At 39.9% G+C, this 8,709-nt stretch overlaps 1 non-coding gene across 1 annotated transcript; it reads right to left on the bottom strand.

Moving 5' to 3' along the window:
* Positions 1-994: 994 nt before the first annotated feature.
* On the bottom strand, positions 995-1,102 carry LOC112739207 (small nucleolar RNA R71). The gene has a single exon (XR_003170144.1). It is a non-coding gene; the product is annotated as a small nucleolar RNA R71 (small nucleolar RNA).
* Between the last annotated feature and the right edge of the window lie 7,607 nt (positions 1,103-8,709).

The following is an 8,709-nucleotide window of genomic DNA, read 5'->3' as shown; positions in this document are numbered from 1 at the left end:
TCTAACCTTTTATCTTTTTAAATTGATTTTCAAATCTTTTTTCAATCAATCCTATCTTTTTGTTTCAATCATATCTTTTTCAAAACTACCTAACTAATTCTCTCTAATTTTCGAAAATCACCTTCCTCTTTTTCAAAATTCCTTTTTAATTAACTAATTATTTTAATTTTTAATTTTAATTTTATTTCTTTTCTAATTTTCGAATTTTATTTTAATTTCAAATTAAAACAAAAATATTTTTATTTTAATTTGTTTAATTTTCGAAAATTCTTCTCTCTCACCTCCTTCTAATTATTTATTTATTTACTAACACTCCTCTTCATCTAAGAATTCGAACCTACTCCTTACCCTTGTGTTTGGATTCTCCATCTTCTATTCCTATCTTCTTTTACTCATATAAAGGAATCTCTATACTGTGACATAGAGGATTCCATATTTTCTTTGTTATTTCCTTCTTTTTCATATGAGCAGGAACAAGGATAAGAACATTCTTGTTGAAGCTGATCCTGAACCTGAAAGGACTCTGAAGAGGAAGCTAAGGGAAGCTAAAGCACAACTCTCTGGAGAAAATCTGACAAAAATTTTTGAAAAAGAAGAAGATATGGCCGAAAATAATAACAATGCAAGGAGGATGCTTGGTGACTTCACTGCACCTAATTCCAATTTAGATGGAAGAAGCATCTCAATCCCTGCCATTAGAGCAAACAATTTTGAGCTTAAACCTCAATTAGTTTCTCTGATGCAACAGAACTGCAAGTTTCATGGACTTCCATCTGAAGATCCTTTTCAGTTCTTGACTAAATTCTTGCAGATCTGTGATACTGTTAAGACCAATGGGGTTGATCCCGAGGTCTACAGGCTTATGCTTTTCCCATTTGCTGTAAGAGACAGAGCTATTGTATGGTTGGACTCTCAACCTAAAGATAGCCTGAACTCTTGGGATAAGCTGGTCACGACTTTCTTAGCCAAGTTCTTTCCTCCTCAAAAGCTTAGTAAGCTTAGAATGGATGTTCAAACCTTCAGACAGAAAGAAGGTGAATCCCTCTATGAAGCTTGGGAGAGATATGAGCAACTGACCAAAAAGTGTCCTTCTGACATGCTTTCAGAATGGACCATTCTGGATATATTCTATGATGGTCTATCTAAACTATCAAAGATGTCATTGGACCATTCTGCAGGTGGATCCATTCACCTAAAGAAAACGCCTGCAGAAGCTCAAGAACTCATTGACATGGTTGCTAATAACCAGTTCATGTACACTTCTGAGAGGAATCCTATAAGTAATGGGATGCCACAGAAGAAAGGAGTTCTTGAAATTGATACTCTGAATGCCATATTAGCTCAGAACAAAATATTGACTCAACAAGTCAATATGATTTTTCAAAGTCTGAATGGAATGCAAGCTGCATCCAACAGTACTCAAGAGGCATCTTCTGAAGAAGAAGCTTATGATCCTGAGAACCCTGCAATAGCAGAGGTGAATTACATGGGTGAACTCTATGGAAACACCTATAATCCCTCATGGAAAAATCACCCAAATCTCTCATGGAAGGATCAACAAAAGCCTCAACAAGGTTTTAATAATGGTGGAAGAAACAGGTTTAGCAATAGCAAGGCTTTTCCATCATCCACTCAGCAAAAGACAGAGAGTTCTGAGCAGACCCCATCTAGCTTGGCAAACATAGTCTCTGATCTATCTAAGGCCACTCTAAGTTTCATGAATGAAACAAGGTCCTCCATTAGAAATTTAGAAGCATAAGTGGGCCAGCTGAGTAAAAGGATCATTGAAACCCCTCATAGTACTCTCCCAAGCAATACAGAAGAAAACCCAAAAGGAGAGTGCAAGGCCATTGAATTGATCATCATGGCCGAACCTACAAGGGAGGGAGAGGACGTGAACCCCAGTGAGGAAGACCTCCTGGGACATCCAGAGATCAATAAGGAGTTTCCCTCTGAAGAACCAAAGGACTCTGAGGCTCATCTGGAGACCATAGAGATTCCATTAAACCTCCTTATGCCATTCATGAGCTCTGATGAATATTCTTCTTCTGAAGAGAATGAAGATGTTACTGAAGAGCAAGTTGCCAAGTACCTTGGTGCAATCATGAAGCTGAATGCCAAATTATTTGGTAATGAGACTTGGAAAGATGAACCTCCCTTGCTCACGAATGAACTGAGTGATCTGGATCAACTGAGATTGCCTCAGAAGAAACAGGATCCTGGAAAGTTCTTAATACCTTGTACCATAGGCACCATGACCTTTGAGAAGGCTCTATGTGACCTTGGGTCAGGGATAAACCTCATGCCCCTCTCTGTAATGGAGAAACTGTGAATCTTTGAGGTACAAGCTGCCAGAATCTCATTAGAGATGGCAGACAACTCAAGAAAACAGGCTTATGGACTAGTAGAAGACGTGTTAGTAAAGGTTGAAGGCCTTTACATCCTTGCTGATTTCATAATCCTAGACACTGGGAAGGATGAGGATGAATCCATCATCCTTGGAAGACCCTTCCTAGCCACAGCAAGAGCTGTGATTGATGTGGACAGAGGAGAGTTGGTCCTTCAACTGAATGAGGACTACCTTGTGTTTAAAACTCAAGGATCTCCTTCTGTAACCATCGAGAGGAAGCATGAAAAGCTTCTCTCACTGCAGAGTCAACCAAAGCCCCCACAGTCAAACTCTAAGTTTGGTATTGGGAGGCCACAACCAAACTCTAAGTTTGGTGTTGAACCCCCACAACCAAACTCTAAGTTTGGTGTTGGGAGGTCCCAACCTTGCTCTGATTATTTGTGAGGCTCCATGAGAGCTCACTGTCAAGCTATTGACATTAAAAAAGCGCTTGTTGGGAGGCAACCCAATGTTATTTAATCATTTTTATTTTATTTTCTCTTTGTTATTTCATGTTTTATTAGGTTGATGATCATGTGGAGTCACAAAAACTACTGAAAAATCAAAAACAGAATGAAAAATAGCATTGAAAACAGCACACTCTGGAGGAAGGGCTTACTGGCGTTAAACGCCAGAAACAAGCAGTAGTCTGGCGTTTAAACGCCAGGATTGCACCCAGAGGAAAGCTAGCGTTAAACGCCAGAAACAAGCATCAGACTGGTGTTTAACGCCAAAAACATGCACCACACTGGCGTTCAACGCCAGAAACATGCTATAGACTGGCGTTGAACGCCCAAAACAAGCATGGAAGTGGCGTTTAACGCCAGAAACATGCTGCAGTCTGGCGTTAAACGCCAGGATTGCATATATAGGGCGTTTTACATGTCTAAAAGGTGTAGGGATGAGAAATCCTCAAACACCTCAGGATCTGTGGACTCCTGATGAGCGGATAATTTATACGCTTTTTGGCATTGTTTTTAGTATGTTTTTAGTAGGATCTAGTTACTTTTAGGGATGTTTTCATTAGTTTTTATGTTAAATTCACATTTCTGGACTTTACTATGAGTTTGTGTGTTTTTCTATGATTTCAGGTATTTTCTGGCTGAAATTGAGGGACTTGAGCAAAAATCAGATTCAGAGGTTGAAGAAGGACTGCTGATGCTGTTGGATTCTGACCTTCCTGCACTCAAAGTGGATTTTCTGGAGCTACAGAACTCGAAATGGCGCGCTTCCAATTGTGTTAGAAAGTAGACATCCAGGGATTTCCAGAAATATATAATAGTCCATACTTTGCTCGAGGATAGATGACGTAAACTGGCGTTCAACGCCAGCTCTCTGCCCAATTCTGGAGTTCAGCGCCAGAAATGGATCAAGAACCAGAGTTGAACGCCAGAAATGGATCAAAACCTGGTGTTCAACTCCACAAATGGCCTCTGCACGTGGAAACTGGAAAGTTAAAGCTCAGCCCAAGTACACACCAAGTGGGCCCCGGAAATGGATTTATGCATCAATTACTTACTTATGTAAACCCTAGTAGCTAGTCTATTATAAATAGGACCTTTTACTATTGTATTAGACATCTTTTGATCATTTTTAGATCTCTAGACCTCCATAGGAGGCTGGCCACTCGGCCATGCCTACCCTCTATTCACTTATGTATTTTCAACGGTAGAGTTTCTGCACTCCATAGATTAAGGTGTGGAGCTCTGTTGTTCCTCAAAGATTAATGCAAAGTACTACTGTTTTCTATTCAATTCATCTTATTTCTCTTCTAAGATATTCATTCGCACTTCAACCTGAATGTGATGAACGTGACAATCATCATCATTCCCTATGAACGCGTGCCTGACAACCACTTCCGTTCTACATTAGATTGAATGAGTATCTCTTAGATCTCTTAATCGGAATCTTCGTGGTGTAAGCTAGAATGATGGCGGCATTCAAGAGAATCCGGAAAGTCTAAACCTTGTCTGTGGTATTCCGAGTAGGATTCAATGATTGAATGACTGTGACGAGCTTCAAACTCACGATTGCTGGGCGTAGTGACAGACGCAAAAGGATAGTAAATCCTATTCCAGCATGATCGAGAACCGACAGATGAATAGCCGTGTCGTGACAGGGTGCATTGACCACTTTCACTGAGAGGATAGGATGTAACCATTGACAAGGGTGATGCCTCCAGACGATTAGCCGTGCCGTGACAGGGTATTTGGATCATTTTCCCGAGAGAAGACCGAAAGTAGCCATTGACAATGGTGATGCATTACATAAAGCCAGCCATGGAAAGGAGTAAGACTGATTGGATGAAGACAGTAGGAAAGCAAAGGTTCAGAGGAACGAAAGCATCTCTATTCGCTTATCTGAAATTCTCACCAATGATTTACATAAGTATTTCTATCCCTATTTTATTACTTATTTTCGAAAACCCCATTACTATTTTATATCCGTTTGACTGAGATTTACAAGGTGACCATAGCTTGCTTCATACCAACAATCTCCCTGGGATTCGACCCTTACTCACGTAAGGTATTACTTGGACGACCCAGTGCACTTGCTGGTTAGTTGTGCGAAGTTGTGAACCATGGTATTGGCATCAAGTTTTTGGCGCCATTACCAGGGAAAGAAAGAGCGATGAATTTTACATAATCAAAGTGTAATCACAATTTCTGCGCACCAACTCCACAGGATTCCCTCAGGATCTGTGGACCCCACAGGATCCCCACCTACTTCTTCTCTCTTCTTCACACCTTTCCATAACTCTCTTCCCCAAAAACTTCACCTACCTTTAAATTCAAAATAATTTCCCTCCCAAACCCAACCCTAAATAGCCGAACCCTAAATCCCTCCTCACTCCTATATAAAACCCGCATTCCCTCTTCATTTTCACACAACAAAACCCTCTCTTCTTCCCCTTGGCCGAAACCATCTCTCTCTCCCTCTCCTCCATTTTTATTCTTCTTCTACTTCTTTCTTTCTTCTTTTGCTCGGGGATGAGAAACCATTTTAAGTTTGGTGTGGTAAAAGCATAGCTTTTTGTTTTTCCATAACCATTCATGGCACCTAAGGCCAGAGAAACCTCTAGAAAGAGGAAAGGAAAGGCAATTGCTTCCACCTCTGAGTCATGGGAGATGGAGAGATTCATCTCAAAGGTCCATCAAGACCACTTCTATGAAGTTGTGGCCAAGAAGAAAGTGATCCCTGAGGTTCCTTTCAAGCTCAAGAAGAATGAGTATCCGGAGATCCGACTTGAAATCCAAAGAAGAGGTTGGGAAGTTCTCACTAACCCCATTCAACAAGTCGGGATCCTAATGGTTCAAGAGTTCTATGCAAACGCATGGATCACTACGAACCATGACCAAAGTGTGAACCCAAATCCAAAGCATTGGCTTACTATGGTTCGGGAAAAATACTTAGATTTCATTTCCGAAAATGTAAGGCTGGCGTTCAACTTGCCAATGATGGAAGAAAATGCACGCCCCTACACAAGAAGGGTCAACTTTGATCAAAGGTTGGACCAAGTCCTCATGGATATATGTGAGGAAGGAGCTCAATGGAAAATTGACTCAAGAGGCAAGCCGGTTCAATAAAGAAGGCATGACCTCAAACCAGTGGCTAGGGGATGGCTAGAGTTCATTCAACGCTCAATCATTCCTACTAGTAACCAGTCTGAAGTTACTATAGACCGGGCCATCATGATCCATAGTATCATGATTGGAGAGGAGGTGGAAGTTCATGATATTATACCTCAAGAACTTTACAAGGTGGCTGACAAATCCTCCACTTGGGCAAGGTTAGCCTTTCCTCACCTCATATGCCACATCTGCAATTCGGCTGGAATTGACATAGAGGGAGACATCCTCATTGAAGAGGATAAGTCCATCACTAAGAAAAGGATAGAGCAAACAAGAGATCATGGACCTCAACAAGAGTATGAGAAAATTCCTCACCATGAAATCCCTGAGATGCCTCAAGGGATGCACTTTCCTCCACAAAACTATTGGGAGCAAATCAACACCTCCGTAGGAGAATTAAGTTCCAATATGGGACAACTAAGGGTGGAGCACCAAGAGCATTCCATCATCCTCCATGAAATTAGAGAAGATCAAAGAGCTATGAGAGAGGAGCAACAAAGACAAGGAAGAGACATAGAGGAGCTCAAAGGCACCATTGGTTCTTCAAGAAGAGGAAGATGCCACCCTCACTAAGGTGGACTCATTCCTTAATCTCCTTGTCTATTTATTTTCTGTTTTCGGTTTCCATGCTTCATGTTTAATTATGTTTGTGTCTTTACTATATGATCATTAGTGTCTAAGTGTCTATGCCTTAAAGTTATGAATATGAATCCATCACCCCTCTTAAATGAAAACTATTCTAAAAACAAAAGAATAAGAAGTACATGGTTTTGAACTCATCCTTGAAACTAGTTTAATTATTTTGATGTGGTGGCAATACTTTTTGTTTTCTGAATGTATGCTTGAACAGTGCATATGTCTTTTGAAGTTGTTGTTTATGAATATTAAATATGTTGGCTCTTGAAAGAATGATGAAAAGGAGAAATGTTATTTGATAATCTGAAAAATCATAAAAATGATTCTTGAAGCAAGAAAAAGCAGTGAATACAAAAGCTTGCAGAAAAAAAAATGGTGAAAAAAAAAAGAGAAAAAGAAAAAGCACGCAGAAAAAGCCAAAAGCTCTTTAAACCAAAAGGCAAGAGCAAAAAGCCAATAGCCCTTAAAACCAAAAGGCAAGGGTAATAAAAAGGATCCAAGGCTTTGAGCATCAGTGGATAGGAGGGCCTAAAGGAATAAAATCCTGGCCTAAGCAGCTAAACCAAGCTGTCCCTAACCATGTGCTTGTGGCATGAAGGTGTCAAGTGAAAACTTGAGACTGAGCGGTTAAAGTCGAGGTCCAAAGCAAAAGAAATAGTGTGCTTAAGAACCCTGGACACCTCTAATTGGGAACTTTAGCAAAGCTGAGTCACAATCTGAAAAGGTTCACCCAGTTATGTGTCTGTGGCATTTATGTATCCGGTGGTAATACTGGAAAACAAAGTGCTTAGGGCCACGGCCAAGACTCATAAAGTAGCTGTGTTCAAGAATCAACATACTGAACTAGGAGAATTAATAACACTATCTGAACTCTGAGTTCCTATAGATGCCAATCATTCTGAACCTCAATGGATAAAGCGAGATGCCAAAACTATTCAAGAGGCAAAAAGCTACAAGTCCCGCTCATCTGATTGTAGCTAAGTTTCATTGATATTTTGGAATTTATAGTATATTCTCTTCTTTTTATCCTATTTGATTTTCAGTTGCTTGAGGACAAGCAACAATTTAAGTTTGGTGTTGTGATGAGCAGATAATTTATACGCTTTTTGGCATTATTTTTACATAGTTTTTAGTATGATTTAGTTAGTTTTTAGTATATTTTTATTAGTTTTTAATTAAAATTCACATTTCTGAACTTTACTATGAGTTTGTGTGTTTTTCTGTGATTTCAGGTAATTTCTGGCTGAAATTGAGGGACTTGAGCAAAAATCAAATTCAGAGGTTGAAGAAGGACTGCAGATGCTGTTGGATTCTGACCTCTCTGCACTCAAAGTAGATTTTCTAGAGCTATCGAACTCCAAATGGCGCGCTCTCAATTGCGTTGGAAAGTAGACATCCAGGGCTTTCCAGCAATATATAATAGTCTATACTTTGATTAAGGATAGACGACGTAAACTGGTATTGAACGCCAGTTCCATGCTGCATTCTGGAGTCAAACGCCAGAAACAGGTTACAAAGTGGAGTTCAACGCCAGAAACAGGCTACAAACTGGCGTTCAACTCCAAGAGAAGTCTCTACATGTGTAAAGCTCAATGCTCAGCCCAAGCACACACCAAGTGGGCCCCAGAAGTGGATTTCTGCATCATTTACTCAATTCTACAAACCCTAGTAACTAATTTAGTATAAATAGGACTTTTTACTATTATGTTTATATCTTTGGAACATCTTGGGATCATCTTTGATTAGTTTTAGGCTATCTTAGACTTTTGTGAGGGCTGGCCATTCGGCCATGCCTGAACATTTATCACTTGTGTATTTTCAACGGTAGAGTTTTTACACACCATAAATTAAGGTGTGGAGCTCTGCTGTTCCTCAAAGATTAATGCAAAGTACTACTGTTTTTCAATTCAATTCAAATTATTCCGCTTCTAAGATATTCATTCGCACTTCAATATGATGGATGTGATGATCGTGACAGTCATCATCATTCTCAACTTATGAACGCGTGCCTGACAACCACTTCCGTTCTACCTTAGATTGAATGGATATCTC

The sequence above is a fragment of the Arachis hypogaea genome, chromosome 13 (assembly GCF_003086295.3).
Source record: "Arachis hypogaea cultivar Tifrunner chromosome 13, arahy.Tifrunner.gnm2.J5K5, whole genome shotgun sequence".
NCBI lineage: Eukaryota > Viridiplantae > Streptophyta > Magnoliopsida > Fabales > Fabaceae > Arachis > Arachis hypogaea.
This window is presented reverse-complemented; position numbering and strand designations above follow the sequence as displayed.